The sequence below is a fragment of the Anolis carolinensis genome, unplaced genomic scaffold, assembly GCF_035594765.1.
Source record: "Anolis carolinensis isolate JA03-04 unplaced genomic scaffold, rAnoCar3.1.pri scaffold_8, whole genome shotgun sequence".
NCBI lineage: Eukaryota > Metazoa > Chordata > Lepidosauria > Squamata > Dactyloidae > Anolis > Anolis carolinensis.
Genome location: NW_026943819.1, coordinates 14,176,203 through 14,199,770, shown reverse-complemented (window position 1 = coordinate 14,199,770; position 23,568 = coordinate 14,176,203). Strand labels below are relative to the sequence as shown.

Here is a 23,568-nt window from a genome sequence, read left to right as displayed (position 1 = left end):
AGCCTGGCAGCTATAATCATATACTATATAATTCTTCTATGTTTTCTATCATACTGATCACCCATTAGTCCCAGCAGAAGAATTTTGATTTCAACTGTACTTTAAGTTTCAAAGTGGCATCCATTAAGCAATGTATTCAGTTTAGAATTTTCTTGCTTTTTCACACATCCACCACATGTGATATATAATTTGACATTTGTTGTAATGTTAAGTGCCACCTATACTTCATCTTATAAGGCTGTAACACAAAGTAAACTTTAGCCATTCAGACCAAAGTTTCTTAAAGTGTGGGCCATGACTCCAAATTGTAATTAACTGAATGTTGGGGCTGCAAAATATTTTGCAACAGTAAAAGATTTCGGAATGCTACTAGTGGATGTCTAGATATTTACATGAAACTGTTAGCAAAAACATTCACCAGTCTTGCAAATGCTGATTTTCAGTTTCAGAAATACTTCCCTTCACATTTCTTGGTCTGGCTTTTTTGCATGGATAGTGGGAATGTATGAAATTTTCGAAATTATCACTGGAGAAAATTCTGGCTTCATATCAAAATACCCTCCCTCCTAGGATAGCAGTTGTAGAGAAACAGACAGATATACCATAAAATGTTCAATTTGGGTATTTCTAAATAAGTTACTATCACAAGTGAACAAAATGAGGTGAGGTTGTCAGGATCAGGAGATGGTATATCACATCCACTAGTGGATGTTTCAATCAGGCTTTTAATACTTTATCGGAAAGATTTCGTACAATGTTCAGAGTTCTGCAGAAAAACCCTATTTGCTTTGTTTTTTAATACAACTCTGAATTGTTTTGTTCTGAATTGCTGCAGCTCTGTATTTCAGGTGAGCAATATTTTTCAGCACTTAAACAGTCACTTTGTGATCACTTTGCAATCTACCACACATTCATCTATTTTAACTTGCAGGTACAGAACACAGCTCTCCCCTGTATTTGAAACTATGATGTATCACAGAGGTCAGCAAAGAACTGGTAGTTATCGAGAGACAGAAGGTTGTGTCTCTACAATATCCTTGAAATGCACAGGTCTGATATCATTTTCCTCTCACCTGCACTGATGAAAGTCAGACATACCCTGAAACCCAGCAAAGTCATCACTGTGAGGTAGGATAAGCTGCGGGTCATACTCACCAACGTAGCTGCCTTTTGGCAAGAGGATTAATCTGATTAGGATGTGGCACTGCAGATGCTCTTTGAGCCTTGTAGACCTTTCTATATTCTTTTCACAAAGACAGCATTTCTGATCAACTTGTCAGAAAGTTGAGAAAATTGTATTAGTGCAGAATATTTGCTGCTGAGGTCAGAAAAATCTGCAGCGTTTTTCCTTCTTTTTTTGTGTGGTTAGTAATACATAGATTTTCTGCTTAAAATATCCCAATCCACCTATCCATCTTCCTTCCTTCCCTTCCCCCACTCTGCCAATGCAATGACAACATTATAAATAAACAGGATTTTCTATGTTATGAAGATTTTGATATTGGCAAGCCATTATATGACACTGGATCATTTTAATCAACTGATAGGAAACAGTTGCAATTATCATTTAAATTTCACATTTGGTCTCATCTATATATCTGTATATCTATATATCTATACATAAGGAGCCCCTGATGGCACAGTGTGTTAAAACACGGAGCTGCTGAACTTGCAGACTGAAAGATCACAGATTTAAATCCGGGGACCAGAGTGAGCATCGCTGTTAGCTCCAGTTTCTGCCAACCTAGCCGTTCTAAAGCATGCAAATGTGAGTAGATCAATAGGTACAGCTTCTGCAGGAAGGTAATGGCGCTCCATGCAGTCACGCCGGCCACATGACCTTGGAGGTGTCTATGGACAACGCCGGCTCTTCTACTTAGAAATGGAGATGAGCACCAATCCTCAGAGTCGAACATGACTGGACTTGTCAGGATAGGATGGCATTGCAACCACAAGAAGGAGACGGCAATCTTGCCTTCTTCATGGTCCCATTGGCATCCCATTTTGACATCAGCAGAGATGCTTGTTATAGTCAAGAGCTTGAATGCAGCTCTATGGATGTCTAGGAGCAGTGGCAATGGTAGCAGGAGCACCATCCATCTCTCTTTTTGTTCTGATGAGCATAGGGAAAGGATGATAGTCTGTGTGTTTCCAGTATGGACAGTGAATTGGGTCAAATCAGATCTTATCTGAATGCCTAGATTGCTCCTAAGTCATGGAACTCTCTGGAGTGTCCAACAAACCCTGGTGTATCCCCCAACTCACAAAAAATCACTGTGTGCCATGAGGACAGCTAGCAGTCCATTCAGGGTGTCTAGGGGTTGGGTGTTATATAGAGAAGCCCAGTCCATCCATTTCCTTTGACAATGTGTTGTTTCACCCAACCTGTTCACAAAGTTGTCCATTTGTGTGAAACACTCATTTCACAAAATTTCAGGAGAGGGTTTGACAGTTGATGGAAGAAAAACAACACATTTGACCTCCTTCCCCTTCTTATCTAATTTCCCAACCAATTAATTGGCAGACTGCTTAGACTAGATCTTCCTAGGAGGTTCACATATTCTGGCTGTCCTTCATGTTCCCATTGGGATTCTCAATTAAAATGTTAATAGGCTTTATTACTTGAAAGAGATGTGGTTATCCAGCTGCACTGCCTGATGTGACAATAACTCACAGACATCTGAAGAGTCCCTCACTAGAGGTCAGGAGTGATTTATTTTCCCATGTGGAAAAATTTAGATTTTCCAAAAAAAAATAAAAATGGGACTAGTAGTTTTGCATTTTGTATTGAAGAGACACACACTGGATAAAAATTAAGCAGGCATGAAATACCAGGAATGTCAATGTGGGCATCTACTATAGAGCTCCAAACATATCTGAGGACCTAGAAATCTTAGTAAACTACAAACAGAACAAATGTCAACAGTGTGATGTGGCAGATTAAAAAGCCAATGTGATTTTAGGCTGAATCAATGGGAGTAAAGTGTCTAGATCAAGGGAAGTCATAGTACCACTTTCATTTGCTTTGGTCAAACTTGAATGGGAATACTTTGTATTAAGAAGGATATTGACAAGCTGGAAGGTGTCCAGAGGACTGCAATGAAAGTGGTAAATGTTTTAGAAGCCAAACTCTATGAGGGGTAGCTTAGAGAGTTGGTATATTGAGCCTGGATATGACAAGGTTAAAAAGTCACAACATAAATGTTTAAATATTTGAAATGAAGCCCTATTGAGGAAGGGGCAAGCTTATTTCCTGCTGCTCCAGAAATTCAAACACAGAGCAATGGGTTCAAACTATAGGAAAAGAAATTCCACTAACCATTAAGAAAAATATCCTGGCAGTAAGGGCTTTTTGACGGAATATCCTGTCTCTAAGTGTGGTGAAGTCTCCTTTGGCGGTTTGATAACAGAGGCTTGATGGACATTGTTTGAGTGTACTTTGTGTATTTCTCCATCATAGAATGAGGCTGGCCTGTATGATATAAAGAGTCTAGGGCAGGGGTCCCCAAACTTTTAAAACGGGGCCAGTTCACGATCCTTCAGACCGTTGGAGGGCCGGACTATAGTTGGCCACCAAGCAATAATAATTAATAATAATTAATAAAAAATAACAACAACAACAATAATAATATCAAAGAGGGTTGGAAGAGACCCTTTGGACCATTGAGTCCAACCCCCTTCTGCCTCTGTGCACCAAAAGCACTAGCAAAGCATCCCTGACAGATGGCCACTCAGCCTCAATGTTAATAATAATAATAATAATAATAATAATAATAATAATAAAGAGGGTTGGAAGAGATCCCTTGGGCCATTTAGTCCAACCCCCTTCTTCCTCCGGGCACCAAAAGCACAAGCAAAGCATCCCTGACAGATGGCCACCCAGGCCATAATAATAATAATAATAATAATAATAATAATAATAATAATAATAATAATAATGGTTGGAAGAGAAGAAGAAACCCCTTGGGTCATTTAGCCCAACCCGCTTCTGCCCTTGTGCTGTGGGGGCCGGATAAATAGCTTCGATGGGCCGCATCCGGCCCCCGGGCCTTAGTTTGGGGACCCCTGGTCTAGGGGTATCTTGCAAATCCATTCTATGGTTGGCTGAAACTATGCTAAGATTTGGACAATCCAGAAAAGCACACTGGTGAGCCCATGTGATACACTTGTGTTAGATATGATAGCAAGTAACCTCTCTGCTTGGTAGGGTAGTCCACATCACACAAACAGAAATATATTGCTGTTTTAACTCATTTTTTTTTCTAAGAAAGACTCAAGGTGACTGGAGCGTTGCCCGTACCTGCTTTACTAATTAAGAATTGTGTCTATGGAAATTAAATTGGATGGCATCCTGTTGGGAATTTATGCTATCATAAACCAACGTACAACTGTGCAGTTGAAAATTTTGTGTTGCAAAAGGGAGTGTTGATGTAAGTGTGCCACTGGGACCATTGCAGAAGAGATGAGCTGTACAGCCATTGGGAAAAAAATCATGATCTACAAAAGAAACATTTCTCCTCAATGTGGAAGTTGTTCAGATGCAAATGAACACACAATTGTCGTAATATTAAACATTATCACATTAAAACGTAATTTAGTTACCGTCCATTGCAAAATGAATGGATAGAAAAGTAACTTCAAAATATATCTAACATTTCAGTGATGAAAACCAAACGACTTTAGAGTGTGGTCGAGATGGTAAACAGTAAACTACTAATAAAAATGAATGCACAATCCAGGAATGGCTGCAGCAGTTTGCTTTTGCCAGAGCCTACTGAGAAAGGTAAGATTTTATCCTCTCCTGTCAATTCCCTCCTATTGAGTCAATTGAGTACAAATTACATGCATATTAAACTGGAGGAAGAAGCATTAAGGCAAACTTTTCTTTCTGGGACATTTTGAAGTCTATAAAAGGGACAACGGATTATTTGGAACAATCCCTGCTCATCACAAGCTATCACTCGTGGCCGAGTATGATGCCTTCCAAGTGTAGAACTATGCAGATTAACACTCTGATGTCATGCCTTTTTCTTCAAATACTCATGTGAAACACACTTTTGATGATGGCATTTTTAGGAGGTTCAGGAAATGTCTGGAGAAGAAGACAAAGGAAACAACACCATTCCTTTATCACTGGTGCTGTCACTTGTGCCTCGAACAGTTGTACCAATTGAACCACTGGATAAGCAGGCCATGTGATTACTAAATAATCTCCAAACTATATCCATACATTCAGAGCCGGTCCAAGGTAATTTTCAAGTGTAGGCAAACAGAAATTTTGACGCCTTCCTCCCCAAAAAAACCCAATCACTGAAAAATAAAAGTGTTGGATAAGCAAAAATGTTTGATAATAAGGAGGGATTAAGGGAAAGCCTAAATAAACAACACTCTGAAAATGGGAAATCCAGACAGGAAACAATCAGGGCCAACTAACACCCCCCAACCAAGGATGCCCCCAGAGAGGAAGCCCCACTTGCCTTGCTTCCTAGACTTCCTACAGAGGCGGAGTTGGATGACCCAGTAGTCTGAATCAGTACAACTATTTCTGACAATGTATGTCAGATTTTCTCAAACTGACATTTTCCAGAAGTGCTGGACATTAATTACTGCCATCTCTGCCTTGCACATCCATTAGCAAGTGTAGATTCTATATCTTTGCTAAACTAAATAGTTGCATACAGGTGTTAAAACTTTAATCCTCGGGAAACTCTACTTATAAATGAAGGTACTAGGACTTATTTAACAATTTTCCTCCTTTCTCATAAATGGGGACAAAAGTGGCTCACCTATGAATTAAAACAAGCTCCATAAATTAAAAAGTAACAGTAGAAAATGAACATTCAATTAAATAAGTGTGTATGCATTAAATTAATTCACCCAAGTTAGGTAAGATAAGCAATACTTACTTCACAGGCTTCCCAAAAACCATATAGTCTTCCTAGGCTCCTTTCTGCTGCAGGAGACAGGAGTTGCCTCGATGGCGCCCCCAACAACATGGCGCCACAGGCAAATGCCTAGTTTGCCTGGTGGTAGAACCGCCTCTGCATACATTAACACAATAACTTTTATATTCCCCACCCTGCTGCTTTTGCTTCTGTGCAGGATTTACTTCTGACGATTTTCAAACACAATTCCAAGCAGGTAAAACTAAAGAACTAAGGACATTAGTATTTCACTTGTGTTTGTTCCTCAGCAACATAATACCATTAAGCTATGTTTGGTCTAGGTAGTCTTGGACATAAATACATTACAAGAGGAAATGAGGTTAAACAAGTGGGTGGAAAACCTTTGAACCTTTCTTTGCACTAGAAAAAACTAAGAGTAGGCTTGGGGAAGTTGTACTTTTTCTTGTACAGTTTTGATCCATTAAGGAGCATGTTACCTGGACCTGTATGCATTAGCACTAGGATGGAGTGTTTAAACTCAATTTTTATTTCATTTTTCATTGCTGGCGTTGCGAGATATCACTCCAAGGTTGCTGGGGATCAAGGTTCTGGTTCAAAGATATCTCTCTTCTCCATTGTTTTTGTGTGATGCTGGCTAAGTGGTTATAGAGGTCCAATGTAAGCACACATATGTCACCGTCAACAAAAATGCTTTTTAATGGAATCATTGCTCACCCATTCATCATAGAAAAACAGAGTACATGGGAAATATTGAACGAACATGAAGCATCACAAGTTCATCCAATACTCGTTTGAAACTGCCTTGCTCACCTTTTATGTCAGCCTTTTAAAATGTATATTTCAAAAGAAGACTGCCACACTTATGTTTTAAACCACCTCAAGCCTCGAGGAGAGGTGGGTAAGAAATAATATTATTTAATATGCTCACTCTTACTTTGACTCAAGTGGGAGAGATCTAGGTATTTGCACTTTTGCACCTCATGAAATGTTCCTAATTGATTGGCAACCATTATCTTCAGATACTTTAATGGAGTCAATGGAGAATGAAAACTGGAGATTGCTCCTTTACCTTCCATGGTTGCACAGAAGAGGAAATTTCAGCAATGGCTGCTTCTGCCAACATTTTATTTTCTATGCAACCATTAAAGGTATAGGAACATTTTCTAGTTTTTTATCTGGCAACTCAATGACTGGAATACATACCTTCTATAAAATTCCTAAATCTAGAACACTCCAAGACATGTAATTGTTTATATGGGTGGCTGAGATAGTTTGTGATTGTTCAATGTACACAATTGTTCAATATACACAAACTTTGTTTCATGAATGCAAATATTAAAAATTGTATAGAATTATCTTTAGGCTGTGTGCACAAGGTGTATATGAAACATGAATGGAATTTGTATTCAGTTTGGGTCCCATCTCCAAGATCCCTCTTTGTGTATGTACATGTAAATACAAGTATTCAAAAATCTGAAATCCAAAACACTTTTGGTCCCTGAAATTTCAGATAAGGGATACTTAACCCATATAACCAAGGGAAACTGATTTTTGTAAAGGAAAGCATAATCCACCAATGCATCAAAAGGGTATTAAACCCGATACCGAACACACAACACAGACCAATATGCTGCGTAGCATATGCAGCTGTAAGACCAAAAAGTGTCCCATTCCGCAGAAGATATAACTTCAAATAAAGCTAACTGGACAAAGTTTACAGAGACTTTGGAAGCTGCTATTTCTGATATAGAACCTTCTACAGAAAATTATGACCTGTTTGTAGAAGCTGTGAAAAGATCCTCAAGGCTCTCAATCCCTAGAGGCTGTCGCACAAGCTACCTACCAGGCCTAAACGAAGAATCGCTAAATCAGCTACAGGAATATCAGACTATTTCAAGAGAATCCATACAGTGATGGGACTATAGCAGCAGGTCAAAAACTATCTACAGCCTTAGCTAATGCTAAGAAAGACCGTTGGATAGAGCTGCTTGAGAACCTCGATATGTCCAAGAATAGCCAAAAAGCCTGGCAACTGCTGAGACGCCTGGATAGTGACCCTCTGGACACGCAAACGTGACACCAGACCAGATAGCTCACCAGCTAATTAAGAATGGGAAAACCAACCACAGTAGAATAAAGATGAAAATCAACAGGGTGCCAGAACTTGAAACCCACCAGTTGTCTTCGCCTATAAACCTGAAAGAACTCAGAGAAGCCATCAAGCGATGTAAGACTGGTAAAGCACCTGGCCTAGATGACCTGATGATGGAGCAAATCAAACACTTGGGCCCCAAAGCTGAAAACTGGCTTTTGAAATTCTACAATCAATGCTTGGCACACAAACAGATTCCGAGAGCATGGAGGAAAACTAAGATCATTGTCATTTTAAAACCTGATAAAGATGCCTCCAATGCCAGGAACTACCGACCAATCTCCCTCTTATGTCATCTATATACAGTCTATGAGAGGATGCTATTAAATCGACTAGGACCTGTTATCGAACCCAAGCTTATTGCACAAAAAGCAGGTTTCAGACCAGGGAAAAACTGTACAGGTCAAATTCTTCATCTGACTGAGCATATCGAGGAAGGCTATGAGAAAGGCTGCATTACGGGAACAGTTTTTGTGGACCTTACGGCGGCCTATGACACGGTGCAACATAGAAAAATGCTGCATAAAGCCTACCATATCACCCGGGACTTTGACTTTACAAAAACTGTCCAGGCCCTCCTGGAAAACTGCAGCTTCTATGTGGAGTTTCAGGGCCGGAAAAGCAGATGGAGGAGGCAAAATAATGGTTTACCCCAAGCGTTTTTGCACCGACCTTATTTAACATCTTCACGAACGATCAGCCACTACCACCACTCACAAAGAGCTTTATATATGCTGATGACCTTGGCCTTACAACACAAGCGAAATATTTTGAAACAGTTGAAAACCAACTCACTAATGCCTTGAAAGATCTCTCCAGCTATTACAAAGAGAACCACCTGAAACCTACGTAACCGTGAAGCCAACAGGAAATTGAAAGTTACTTGGGAAGGCCAAGAGCTCGAACACTGTTTCCATCCTAAATATCTTGGTGTCACCTTAGATAGAACACTAACATATAGGAAACACTGCACAAACACCAAGCACAAAGTAGCTGCACGCAATAACATCCTGCGGAAACTGACTGGCAGCGCATGGGGTGCAGACCCACAAGTAATAAGAACATCAGCCCTGGCCTTGTCTTTCTCAACTGCAGAGTACGCCTGTCCTGTCTGGCAAAAGTCTGCCCATGCAAAGCAAGTGGACATAGCACTAAACGAAACATGCAGAATAATCACAGGATGCCTTAAACCTACACCTGTTGATAAACTCCACAAGTTAGCTGGCATTGCCCCTCCTGACGTGCGACAGGAAGTTGCTGCTAACGGTGAGAGAAATATGGTTGAACATTGTGAAAGCCACCCACTGCATGACTATCAGCCTCCTCCCAGTAGACTCAAATCAAGGAAGGGCTTCATGAGAACCACCACTCCTCTTGATGTTCCTCCAGCAACAGCAAGGGTGTCCCTCTGGGCAGCTAAACCTGGCAATTCTAACTGGATGGCCCCCCATGAGGGTCTTCCTCCAGGGGCAAACCAAGAATGTGCAACTTGGAAGTCCCTGAACAGACTCAGAAGTGGAGTGGGCAGATCTAAAGACAACTTGGCAAGGTGGCACTACCTAGAGGAATCCTCCACCATGTGTGACTGTGGAGCAGAACAAACAACTCTGCATATGTATGCTTGCCCACAATGTCCTGCCTCATGCACGGAGGAGGAGTTGTTTAAAGCTACGGACAATGCGGTTGCTGTTGCCCGTTTCTGGTCTAAAGCTATTTAGTTGTTTGTGATTTCCTCTATTTTTTTTCTTCATCATTTTTAAATGTATTTGTTATGCAATGCTTTTGACACGAAATAAATAAATAAATAAAAACCAAGGGAAACTGGAATTCTGTATGCACCCAAACACATACACACACCTGGACACTAACAGAATAATCAGCAGGTTAACTTCTGTCAAATACATGGAAATAATGGTGATTCAGGGCTCCTCCTATGTTTTAGCAGCCTTTGTCTGAATATGCATAAATCTCGAATATCATGAATCACAAATGTCCAGATGACCCAACAGATTGCAAAGATTTCCAAGGGCTATTTTTTCTCTGTAATCAACTGATTAAACCTCCCTTTAATGTGACAACTAACCCTTAACTTTTAGATTCATTGGACAAAGTTTGGAAACGCTTTGAACAATGAGAAATGCAATCAGTCTAATGCAGATCACTTTCATCATTGGAGTGCCAGTACGAGCGGAAGTTAATCATTTGCTTCATCACAATTTCTTCTACCGTGTTTCAACTTTGCAAAGTTGCAACTATGTTCTCCCCATGGCCTTTGAAGTAGGTCATGAAAATGCCCATTTCACAGTTAATAATAACACTGTTTTCTCTCTTGTTTAGGTTGTATGTGAATGGGCTGTATTTCACAAAATCATAGATCTAGAAGAGACCATAAAGGCTGTCGTTTAACCTCTGCCATGCAGAATCACACAATCCAAGTTCTCTTGGCAGATAAATTGACATGATGGCAAATAACAACAGCAACAAGTTTAGAATTTTCAACCAAAGTGTTCTAGCGCCTCACCATATTGCAAGTCCCAGGATTCTAGAGTATGTTGCCTTAGCAGTTCAAATGAAATCATAGTGCTATAATTTGTGCAGCATGACAGGCTTCTTGTCAACTGATTATTCTCCTTCTCTTATGGTCGGGAAGCCATTGGAGATATATTCTCCCCATGTCCATATCCAATACTGAAATGATTAGCCACTGTGTAAAAAAAAAGGTGGAAGGACAATATTATGGATGCATAATTTTAAGCACCAATGTGTCATCCTAAGCACTGCTAATATAAAGACAAAATGGAGATCAGACCTAAACTTCTGGTACAAGTTAAGTTTTATCCTTTAAAGGGAGCTTCATGTCGCAAATTCTGAAACAGAAACCCATTTAGTTTCACTTTCTTGTTTTGTTTCCACTTTTGGTCCTTCTTCAACTCAGAAGAAGGAAAGAAGCCAGGAGCTGGGTACAGCAGCCAACACATCTTTTGCAAATGTAATTGAAAACAGGGCAAGCTATTTGAATCCTGCTGGATGGTATTTGGTTCTGTGAGCTTTTCATTTTGGCTCGTTCCCTCTCAAGTTTGTTGTTGTTGTTTTCCCTCCCATTGAGAACGTTCTGTTGATTTGGCTTCGGGGAATCGTTTTAGCATTTTTCTTGATCTGTTTAGTGCTGCTCCATGGCAGATATCAGAGTCTAAATCAATATGCTTAAAGCGGCGGTGCTGATAGGGAAATTAGGGTCCATGGTAAATTGAAAACAATATTGAAAAATAAAAGAATAAAAATAAAAAGCTTTTTTCAAAGATGTGGTTTTTGGTTGCTGTGATGACAATAGACTGTGCTCAGATGTGAAAAAAGCTGTTCCAGGGGTGCTGGGTTGATTTACATAATCATTTTTATATGAATGTGATGAAGCCACATGGAGCCAAATGTGCATTTCAATCTGAATTTGTTGTTCTTTAGGGGAAAAATGTCATGGCACGTCATGAAAAATGATCAAAAGGTGTGCTCATGCCAAAAGGACTTTAGTGTTGGTCAGTACAGCTGACGTTATAGAAAACCGGCGCGAAACCAGTGAACTCTCATTGCAATATAAAGCCATTGAAAGCAAGCATGCATTTCAATCCTATACTTATGTACACAGCAATAAATTCTATCGAGTTCAGTGGGCTTTGCTTCAAAGCAGGTGCAGATAGGACTTTTAGAAAATGCAACAGAACCTGCACAGAGCAAATTAACTCCACAATTTTAGCTGAACCACAACATAATCCATTCCCCAGAAGGGCTGTATTAAATGACAAGCCTTCCAGTGCTTGATGTTAAGACTAGTAACAATAGAAGATTGCATTCAAATTCATATTACCATCATCTGACAAAAGCTCCCCCAGAGGGACATTACAGAATGTGTTCCCCACTTTTCAGTCCCTGGCTTCAGTCTCAGCCTTGGTGAGAAATGCTAGGCTTGAGTGTATCTCTTCTAAAACCCTTTGCCCAGTTCCGGAGCCCATAAGTCAAAGTGGCAGGGTATTTAATAATCTTGGAGAACACAGGATGAATCAGAGAGATAATATCCTTTTAGCTCTTAGCTTGAAGTCACTTTGCTGGGAGGGAATACTCTGGCTTTTGCTCCAAAACATGGGTTGGTTTGAAATGAACAGCAAGTTGCTGAGTGTGCAGGCGCATACGACACCCCATTATGGGCCAATGATGGGACTGGAATGGCCTCTCATACCCGCCAAGGTTTCACAGGTGAAAACAAAGATGCAGCATCAGCATGGGATCAAGCTGACAAAAGTTATTAATGTGAATAAGCGCACAAGCTATGAGTGGCAGCAGGAGTTTGCTTTTGCCTGAACCTTCTAGGAATAGCAAGATTTTGCCCTCCCCTCCTGCTCTCTTCCCTCTGTCTGAATATACGGAACCAGCTTTGTACTTTGAATTCATACCAAAGAAATGAAAGTAAGTTAAGGATGGAGAAAGTGAAAGGGATGTCCATGCAAAAATACAAGTGGTAGGTATCCTGTTTCTCCAAAATAAAATTGATCATGATTTTCAGCATTTCTGAGGATGCTCGAAATATAAGCCCTATTTCAAAAACAAGCCCTAGATATAGTTCATTTAAAAGAGTCAATTTGGAAAAATAAGACTGCCCCTGAAAACAAACCCTCCATCTTTGGAGCAAAAATTAATATAGGACCCTGTCTTATTTTGTGGGAAACACGATAGGTGGCCTTGATCTGACTCTCCACAAAAGATAGCTAACCTTTGTTAGTACTTAGTTTTGCATTTTTCCCATTGTGTTTTTAAACTGCACACTGATTTCAACTGTTTACATTTTTAAGATGCTTGCATTGTTTTGTTAGAAAGGTTTGCAATGTTTATGTCTCTGAAACTCCCAATAGGCTTTGCAAATGTGTAGATTTTTGGGACGAGATATATTTGTTCCTCTCATCGAGAACCTCAGGAGATTTTTTTGTCTCTGTCAGGAGCAACTTGAGAAACTTCAAGTTGTTTCTGGTATGAGAGAACTGGCTGTCTGCAAGGACATTACCTGTGGAGGCCCAGATGTTTGATGTTTTACCATCCTTGTGGGAGGCTTCTCTCATGTCCCTGCATGGGGAGCTGGAGCTGACAGAGGGAACTCACCCACTCTCCCTGGATTCGAACCACCGACCTGTCGGTGAACAGTCCTGCTGGCACAAGGGTTGAACCCATTGCACCACCGGGGATGCAAAGTAGGTTTAGTTTGGTTGAGCATCATGGAAAGCAAATTTGGCCATGGATGAAACATCAGAGTAATTTTGCATTTCCCCCAATGCCTCTGGATCCGTCCCACCCAACACTGTGGGAAGAATGGGCATTGTCAACAAACCAATGTGTCAGATGCTTTGATGATGAATTCTGAAAGTGGATTCGGAGACATTTCCACCCTCTAAATGCAACATTGAATGCACTTACACAGCAAGGAAACCCATTAAATATTTAAACCTTGTTCTTTCCTCAAATGCAGAGCAGCAAAGATGATTTTCCATCAAATTTAACATTAAACTCTGGCAATTTGCACAGCTGCGCATAAATGGTTGGCACATCATCTCCAGAGGCTAAGGTCATTGCGCCTCATACATTTCAATGCTGGGAGTTACATAGCAACATCCTTCCCCGGCTTGTTCCCACATTTCTATCTGAAGCACATTACCAAATTGGTGGACAGATCATTAGTGGCAGATGAATGGAAGCTGATGATAACCCCCTTTCCATTAATCACTGATTTATTGTTTCTTTTTAGAATGAAAAACATAATAGTAATCTATAAGCACTGGAAGATGAATGCAAAGAGACAAATCAGAACAGACAACTTACTGCCGGATTTCACTTAATACAATTTGTTCTAGGGCTGATCTTCAAGATCCCAATTCATTACCGAGTGCAAATGAAAAAAAAAGCCAAAAGAAAAACTGTTTTCTAAGTGAGGAACGATTTCTATTTGCCATCAGAATTAGTTGCGTTACACGCTCCTCTAAAAATGCTGCACAATCATTTTCAATGGAAGAAATCTCGAGGGTTGGGGGAATTGATCCTGGATGATGGGAACTGTAATTCACTGTGCATCCAGGGAGAATTTTCAGAGTTGACAAACATACCCAACATGACCATCTTTAAGTAATGGTGGGTTTGGGGGTACTGACCCAGCATGATGGGGATTGTAGTTTACAGCACTTTTATGACACTTTTATGACTCTGCTCTGACTGTTATGTATTTTATATTGTTGTATTTTATATTGTGTCTTTTATACTGTGTATTTTATACCACTGTATTTTATTGTCTGCTGTTGGGCTTGGCCCCATGTGAGCCTCCCCGAGTCCCCTCAGGGAAATGGGGTGGGATATAAAAATAAAATTATTATTGTTATTATTATTGACACAACGACGTTGTATGACACAGCAAACAAGATAGATATGCTGGGTTTCGTTTCACAAAATCACAAGTCGAACACTTCCCAAGTGTCTAGGACTGTGTGATGTATTTTCGGATGATGCGTGCAGATCCCAGCAGGGTGGCTTTTTGCAGTTGGCAGATCGTAATTTTGTCAATGCTTATTGTTTCCAAATGCCGGCTGAGATCTTTCGGCACGGCACCCAGTGTGCCCATCACCACCGGGACCACCTGCACTGGTTTCTGCCAGAGTCTTTGCAGTTCAATCTTGAGGTCCTGATAGCGGCTGAGTTTTTCCTGTTGTTTTTCGTCAATGCGACTGTCGCCTGGGATGGCAACATCAATGATCCAAACCTTGTTCTTTTCCACAACTGTGATGTCCGGTGTGTTGTGTTCCAGAACTTTGTCAGTCTGGATTCGGAAGTCCCACAGTATCTTTGCGTGCTCATTTTCCAATACTTTTGCAGGTTTGTGATCCCACCAGTTCTTTGCTGCTGGCAGGTGGTACTTGAGGCATAAGTTCCAATGAATCATTTGGGCCACATAGTTGTGCCTCTGTTTGTAGTCTGTCTGTGCAATTTTCTTACAGCAGCTGAGGATATGATCAATGGTTTCATCGGTTTCCTTGCACAGTCTGCATTTTGGGTCATCAGCTGATTTTTCGATCTTGGCCTTAATTGCATTTGTTCTGATGGCTTGCTCCTGGGCTGCAAGGATCAGGCCTTCTGTCTCCTTCTTCAGGGTCCCATTTGTGAGCCAGAGCCAGGTCTTCTCCTTATCAGCTTTTCCTTCAATTTTGTCAAGGAATTTTCCATTGGTCCTGAGTGCATAATGCCATTTCTCTTTCTGAATTTGTTGTGCCAGTTGTCAGCTCTAGTTTGTAGTGTGGTTTTCTTGTACTGGTTTTTTGTCTGCTGTGCTTTGAGGAGTTTCTGATTTTTGACTTCAGTCAAAGCAGGTTCTTCACTTTGCTTTACATATTCTGCCAGGGCATGTTCTTCTTCTTTGTTTGACTTGTAAGAGTCCTCTGCCCCCTGATCTTCTAGGCAGATAGAGCCGGTCAACATCACTGCGGGGGTGTAGGGAATGATGGATGGTCATGAGTTTTCTTGTTTTTCTGTCCAAATTGTCCAGTTCCATCTGTGTCCAGTTTATGATGCCAGCAGTATATCTTATGACAGGTATGGCCCAGGTGTTTATGGCCTTGATGGTGTTGCCTCCATTGAGCTTGCTTTTGAGAATTTTTCTGACCCTTTGTGTGTATTCTTTGCTGACCACAGTTTTCACATGTTCATGCTTGATGTTGTCCAGCTGTAATATGCCCAGATATTTATAGGCCTCTGGCTGGTGACACTTTATTGTTTGGCCATTAGGCATATTTATGTCCTCACTTTCAATGATTTTCCCCTTCTTCAATGCCACTGTCGAACAATTGTCCAAACCAAACTCCATGTTGATATCAGTGCTAAAATTTCGGACAGTGTTGGTCAGAGACTGAATTTCAGTTTCTGTTTTCCCATATAGCTTCAGGTCATCCATGTACATCAAATGTGAAATTTTGTGAGAATTCTTAGATGTTTGATAGCCGAGATTTGTTTTTTCTAAGATTGTTGACAGAGGGATCATGGCAATAATGAAAAGCAGAGGGGACAATGAATCTCCCTGGAAAATTCCTCTTCTGATGTTGACAAGTCCATAGCTTTCATTTCCAACAAACAGTTCAGTTTTCCAGTGCTCCATCATGTTTTCAATGAAGGTGCCAACGTTTTTACAAATCCCGATGGCGTCCAGGCACTTGATGATCCAGCTGTGTGGGAGTGAGTCAAAGGCCTTTTTGTAGTCAATCCACGTCATGTGAAGATTAGCTTTTCGGCTCTTACAGTTCTCCAGGATCATTTTGTCAATCAATAACTGGTCTTTTGTGCCCCTGCTTTTCCGTTTGTTGCCTTTCTGTTCATCTGGCAAGATGTTTTTTTCTTCAAGATAGTCTTGAATTCTGTCAGCTATGATGCCAGTCAGTAGTTTAAACATAGTGGGCAGACACGTTATTGGCCTGTAGTTTCCTGGTGCTGCTCCTTTTGTTGGATCCTTTTGTATCAGGTATGTTCTTCTAGTTGTTAGCCATTCACTGATACTTCCTTTCTGCAGCATCTCATTGAATTGTTGGGCCATTTTTCCATGTAAACTAATCAGATGTTTGAGCCAAAATCCATGAAGTTGATCACTACCAGGCGATGTCCAGTTCTTGACTTTTTGCACTCGTTTGCTGATCATTTCAGTTGTTATTTCCATCAGTTCCATTTTGTTCTGTGAGAATTTTCCTTCAAACTCCTTTATCCACCCAGCGTTTTTGTTGTAGTTTTTATTGTTTTCCCAAAGTTCTTTCCAGAACTTCGTTGTTGCAGTTTTCTCTGGTTTTATGGTTACTGTGTCTGTTGTTTGGTTCAGACTCTGGTAGAACCGTCTTTGGTCTGATTGAAACAGTTGATTTTGTCTGTACTGGATGATTCTGGCTTCATACCTTTCAATTTTTCTGGCTGTTGTTGTAATTTGTTCTTTCACGATCTCCAAAGGTTCTTCAATTTTTCTGGTGTTCAGCCAGTACTTTCGGATCAGGTATTGCTTGATTTTGTCATTCTTCAGTTTCTTCTCTTTCATATTTTTCAGGTTACTTGCATCTGATCTAAGCTTTTTGATTTTCAACTCCAGCCTGACCTTCCACTTTGGTTTTCCAGTCGATTTTCTTTGGGGCTGCCTTGGTTGTAGGAGCCCAAGCTCTTCTGTTACTATCACTGCTGCACTGTAGGCATACTCGTTTGTTTGTTCAATTGATGTTATTTGGACAGTGGAGAGTACTGTATTCACATCTTTCATGAGAGGTGCCAGTTGTCTCTTGGGCACTGTTTTTAGAGTTGGGAGCCGCTTTCTTATTGCATTTGCTGCAGCATGAGCCACGATCTTATCCTTGAGCTCTTGTTGTTTTGCTGTCAAGGTTCCTGGTGGTTCAACGGGTGTTTCAAGTGCTGGTTCTTCAAATTCTTGCAAAAGCTCCACTCTTTCTTCTGGTTCAATCTGTTCCACCATTCCAAGTGTTGCTGGAGTCTCTGCTGCTGTCTGTGCTGCGGTCTGATGGTGATTTACTTTGCAAATTTTCTGGATTTCTTCAAGTTCAACTTCACTGAACACTTTGTTTCTGATTATGAATCTTCGTTGGTCAGCCAGTCGGGGTTCTGTTATCTGTGAGTCAGGGTACTCTTGTTTCCACAGTTGATGCATCCTTTTTTGGTAGCCACGCCTTTGAGGTTCAGATTTGTAGTAGCATTTCATAATTGTGCGGTTTTCTGGCATTGTGTATTTCTGCCGCTTCTGTGACTGTTCATTTGGGTTTTGATGATTCCGTAGCCCACTTGTCGATGGATGTCCAGAATCAGCAGCATCCACCACGTTCATTTTTATCCTGGGTGACGACCGAGCCAGTATAGACTTCGTTTGGGTTTGATTCTCCATAATGCTAATGGGTTAGGTGCTCTTAGTTCTGCTCCTCAGCTGAGGCCTCTCTGGCTTGGTTGGACTTGCCGGTAGTTACACTACCGCCAGCACAGCCCTCAGTCATCATTGGAGCAGGTAAGCCCCCCCACCACGTCAAGGTGGCACCTGCGGAGGGGATTATTATTATTATTATTATTATTATTATTATTTATTAAAGTGGTAGGAATAAGCTCTCATAGCTTTAAGTCTATTTCATGAGATGCTCAAAGTGAAGTGACTAGGAATTGTGTTTATAGTTGTGAACATAAAGCTCTATGAACATACAGGAGGACACACACAATGGAAGGGGAGATGGGTAGAAGAACATATAACAATGGCCAATTCTGCACATACATCTACTTGGAAAATGTCATCACAGGACCTAATCACATCAACCACAATTTTAAAGCTAAGCCCCATTTACACTGCCACATAATGTTGTTTGAAACTGCATTACAAGAGGCTACACTGACCATATAATGCAATTTCAACCTGTATTATATGGCAGTGTAGATGGGGCATTAGTTTAACTTGCTCATCCTCTATGTCAGTGATTCTCAACCTGTGGGTCCCCAGATGTTTTGGCCTCCAACTCCCAGAAATCCCAGCCAGTTTACCAGCTGTTAGGATTTCTGGGAGTTGAAGGCCAAAACACCTGAGGACCCATGGGTTGAGAACCACTGCTCTATGTGATATATGTTATCCTTTGTCAACAATGCCCTTTAGTGCATTACACCGGCAAACAGAAGTCTCTGTCCCAGCAGATAATGGAAATAAATCTGATATTAAGAAAAAGAATACATAAAGACGGTTGTAGAACACCTTGATCTTTGTGTCAGGACCCAGGCTGCAGAACACCAATAACCATGCGCAGAGGCCAGACTCTATCTAATATCTTTATTAAAGAAATATATAAAAACAAATAAAACAAGTGAAGAATATAGTTCAGAAGCAGACCTTTCAGATGAGGTCAAATATAGTCCAGAAATGTATTGTCCAATATAAGATATTAGAGTTCAAAGTTTTAATCCACTTGACCGAAACACACACTTTGCCAAGCAATAGTGTGGGGAAATAACAGAGTCTTTATAGTCCAATGAAGCTTGACAACAAGGCTGGAATTAAACTTGATTCTTGACTTGATCCAAGACCTGAAACGAGGCAAACATGAAGCATGAAACAAAGTCCGTGGCAAAACGTGAAACAAGGCAAGGCTTGAAACTTGATCCGGGAAGCAAGGAACTGGGATTACGAAGTCCACACACGATCTCTCTCCTCAAGCTGATCAATTGACTCCGCAAAGTCCCCCTTGCGACAAACACCTATATTGGGTCTCGTTTTCCTGCCAACAGAGCACTTTCCCTAGAGAACGAGAAGCGAAACCCAACTCTGTCCAGATGCATGACTCCTTAGAATTTCCCAAGGGAAGCAGACCTAATCAGCTAGTTGTTTGGCAGCGATTCTCGGGCTCCGGCGATTAGCCTCTCTGACTCCTCTATCTCTAGTATAATTGTCCCTCCGGGAAAACGGGGGGGGGGGGAGTTCTGCCCAAGGCCTGTTTGGCTGAATTCTTGAGGGCAAACATCCTCCAGGTGGAGAGGCTCTGGCTCTGGCTGAACCAGCGAAAATCCCATGTTTTCCTCTTCGTCTGCCACAATAGTACTAGGAACAGGACTACAAGGCCCATGAGTCATCACACTATCCCCGCCCTCAAGGCCCCCCTCAAACATGGCCCCTCTCCTTGAGTCGCGGGGCCGCAGCTTGGCAGGGTAGGCCTGATGGAAGCGGCGGACTAAGTCGGGGGCATGGACTGTGGAAGCGTCTTCCCAAGAGCGTTCTTCGGGGCCAAAACCCACCCAGTCAATGAGATATTGAAGGCGGCGGCGATGAAAGCGAGAATCCAAAATGTCCTGAACCTCAAATTCCTCCTCCCCATCCACCAAAACAGGGGCGGGGGCCGGCCGGCTCGCATCGGGGCGTACACCTTCCGCCGGAAGGAGCAGGGAACGATGAAACACCGGATGAATGCGCATGGAGCGCGGAAGTTGGAGTTTGAAAGTCACGGGGTTAAGTTGCGCCACCACTGGATAGGGACCAATGAAACGGGCATCTAACTTCTGGCAGGGATGGTGGGAGGGCAAAAAGCGAGTGGACAATAGAACCCGATCTCCTACCTTGATCTCGGGGCCCGGCTGGCGATGACCGTCAGCGTGGCGTTTATAGTCCTCCTTGGCTTGATCCAGTTGCTGGTGCAAGAGTTGTTGCACCGCTGTGAGTTCCTGCAGCCAGTCCTCCGCTGCAGGGACTTCTGAGGTTTCAATGATAGAAGGAAAGAAACGTGGATGGAAACCGTAGTTTGCAAAGAACGGGGTTTCTTTAGTTGAAGCCTGGACACCATTGTTGTAAGCAAATTCCGATAGAGGTAATAGGGACGCCCAATTGTCCTGTTGGTAGTTTACATAACAGCGAAGGTATTGTTCCAAAGTGGCATTGGTGCGCTCAGTTTGCCCATCCGTTTGGGGATGGTGAGCCGAAGTTAAACGAGAGTCTATGCCCAATAGTTTTTGTAGTGCTTTCCAGAACCGCGAGGTGAATTGAGATCCACGGTCAGTGACTAAACTCTTGGGCAATCCATGTAGTCGGAAGATATGTTGAAGGAATAAATCTGCAGTCTCTTTGGCCGTGGGAAGACCATCGCAGGGGATGAAATGGGCCAACTTGGTAAAAAGGTCCACCACTACTAGAATCGTAGTGAATCCAAGGGAGGGTGGTAAGTCAGTGATAAAATCCGCGGAAATTATCTCCCATGGGCGAGAGGGAGTGGGAAGGGGATGCAGTAGCCCTGACGGCTTCTCCCTTCGTGTCTTGGAACGCTGACATACAGGACAGGTATTGACATATTTCTCCACATCCTTGTGGATCTTGGGCCACCAGAAATCTTGTAGGATCAAGTGCATAGTTTTAAATAGCCCAAAGTGTCCTGCTGGCTTGCTGTCATGACACAGATGAAGTGCTTTTTCTCTGCCGGGACCTGGAGGGATGTAAACATGATTCCTGTAGCATAGTAGCCCATCCTTAAGTGAGAATGGGAAACGTAGTCCTTGGCGAATCTGTTCTTGAGCCCAGGCATCTGCCTGTTGACTGGCTCTAATTTTTTGAGTGCAAAGGGATTCTGGGTTAGAGGGGTTTGGTTCAATTGGAGTGGATTTGGTGTTTCCCACTGTGAGCGTGGCAAAGTTCTCGGGTTGCAGCAATCGAGATTCTGAGGTCTCTCTGCGTCCTGCAGCATACTCTGGTTTCCGTGATAGAGCATCTGCTTGCTTGGTCTGAGCCGGGGTCACATAATGGATCTGGAAGTCAAAACGTTCAAAGAACAAAGCCCAGCGCTGCTGCCTTTGATTTAACTTTCGTGCGGTCCTTAGGTGCTCTAAATTTCGATGATCAGTATGAACTTCAATAAGAAATTTGGCCCCCTCCAACCAATGTCTCCAATTTTCAAAAGCTGCCTTTATGGCCAAAAGTTCTTTCTCCCAAATAGTGTAGTTTCTCTCTGGGGCTGTTAGTTGACGGGAGTAATAGGCGCAAGGATGAAGATGTTCTCCCACTGGCTGCATGAGTACAGCCCCAATTGCCACATCAGAGGCGTCAGCCTGCACAACAAAAGGGGTTTTAGGATCAGGGTGCTGTAGAATTGGCTGGGTCGTGAATAACTGCTTTAGCTGGCGGAACCCTTTCTCTGCTTGCACCGTCCAGCGGAAAGGCTGTTTCCCACGGATGCAGCTGGTGATTGGGTCAGACCAGCGAGCGAAGTCTGGGATGAATTTGCGGTAGTAGTTTGCAAACCCCAAGAAGCGCTGTACTTCCTTCTTGTTGGTTGGCGCCCGCCATTCCAATACTGATGAAGCTGGGTCCATGGAGGGCCCTAGTGGCGAGACGCAGTATCCCAGGAAGTCTACCTCTTGCAGATCAAAGGCGCATTTCTCTAACTTGGCATATAGTCCATGATCCCGCAGTCGTTGTAGCACCATTCTGACGTGTTGCTCGTGTTCCGATTGTGATCTAGAAAACACCAAAAAATCGTCCAAATATATGATCAAGAACCGATCTAGATAATCCTGGAAGATATCGTTGACAAAATGCTGGAACGTTGCGGGAGCTCCGGATAATCCGTAATTCATGACTAGGGACTCAAATAATCCGAATTTGGTCTGAAAGGCGGTTTTCCATTCGTCCCCTTCTCTGATACGTACTAGATTGTAAGCCCCCCGGAGATCCAGCTTGGTGTAAACCTTGGCCCCTCGGAGCCGGTCTAATAGGTCCGAGATCAAAGGCAGGGGGTAGCGATTCCGCTTCGTGATATTGTTCAATGCTCTATAGTCCACAACCAAGTGTAGGTCCCCTGACTTCTTTTTCACAAACATCACTGGGGAAGCTGCTGGGGATTGAGAGGGTCTGATGAACCCCTTGCGGAGGTTTGACTCTATGAACTCCCTGAGAGCTTCTTGCTCTGGTTCAGTCAGGGAGTAGAGGTGTCCTCGCGGAATCGGGGCCCCCTCCACCAAGTCAATGGCACAGTCGTAGGGTCTATGTGGGGGTAGTTTCTCGGCTTTCTTTTCATTGAAAACATCCCAAAATTCCGAATATTTCTTGGGCAAGGTGATGATGGGCTCAGCGTCTGTGGCATGACAGACCTTGGCTACTAGACAATGGTTTTGGCAATATCTTGAGGCAAACTGTAGTTCTCTGTTGGACCAGGAGATGTTTGGGTCGTGGAGTGTCAGCCATGGAATTCCCAAAATCACAGGGAAGTGGGGAACCTCAGTAACGAAGAAGGAAATTTCTTCCATGTGTTCCCTTATCCACATTCTGGTGGGTTCAGTCCATTGGCTTACTGGACCCGTCTTTAGGGGACGGCCATCTATGGCCTGCACCACCCGGGCATTCTTGAAATCATGATTTTGTAATCCCAGAGAGTCGGCATACTCTCTATCGATGAAATTGTTTGTTGCCCCTGAGTCTATCATGGCATGGATCATGACGGGTCCTTTTTTCACTGACCACAGCGAGACCACCAGAAGAAATAGGACCCCGGTTTGCGGCTCTTGAGTGGGGTTTTTGACCGGGTTGTCGAGCCTCTCTACGCCTGGTCGCTGGCTTCCCCCGCCGCCTTGGCTCCAGCCGCCACGGACGCCTCCGGCTCCGCGGAGGACGCCGCCGCCAGGCAGGCGACGGGCTTTCTTTTGGCTGGACATTCTCTGGCGAAGTGCCCCCCATTCCCGCAGTACCAACACAGATTCAAACGTTGGCGGCGGGCCTTTTCGGCAACATCTAGTCTGGGGCGCACATTGCCCAGCTGCATCGGCTCCTCCTCGCACCCCATGGGGTTTGGGGCTGGCGGTGGGGATCTCCATACTGGACGTGGCTGAATACTGGCAGAAGCGGGGGGTTTCACTCCGGCTCTTCCACTCTGGCCTCGGAGCCACTGTTTTTTGTTGGCAAGCAGGGCTTCGGCTCGTAAACAATGGTTGATGAGTCTCTCAAGAGTCTCTGGG

The 23,568-nt window shown here is 42.7% G+C and overlaps 1 long non-coding RNA gene across 2 annotated transcripts in view; it reads left to right on the top strand.

Moving 5' to 3' along the window:
- Positions 1–23,568, top strand: part of LOC103279677 (uncharacterized) — a 61,722-nt gene that overhangs the window by 5,114 nt on the left and 33,040 nt on the right. Inside the window, exons 2-3 of one of the 2 annotated variants that reach the window (XR_506920.3) lie at positions 932–1,128; positions 4,661–4,783. This is a non-coding gene — a long non-coding RNA (uncharacterized LOC103279677). The remainder of the gene's footprint in view (positions 1–931; positions 1,129–4,660; positions 4,784–23,568) is intronic. The other variant, XR_506921.3, reaches the window with a different exon arrangement.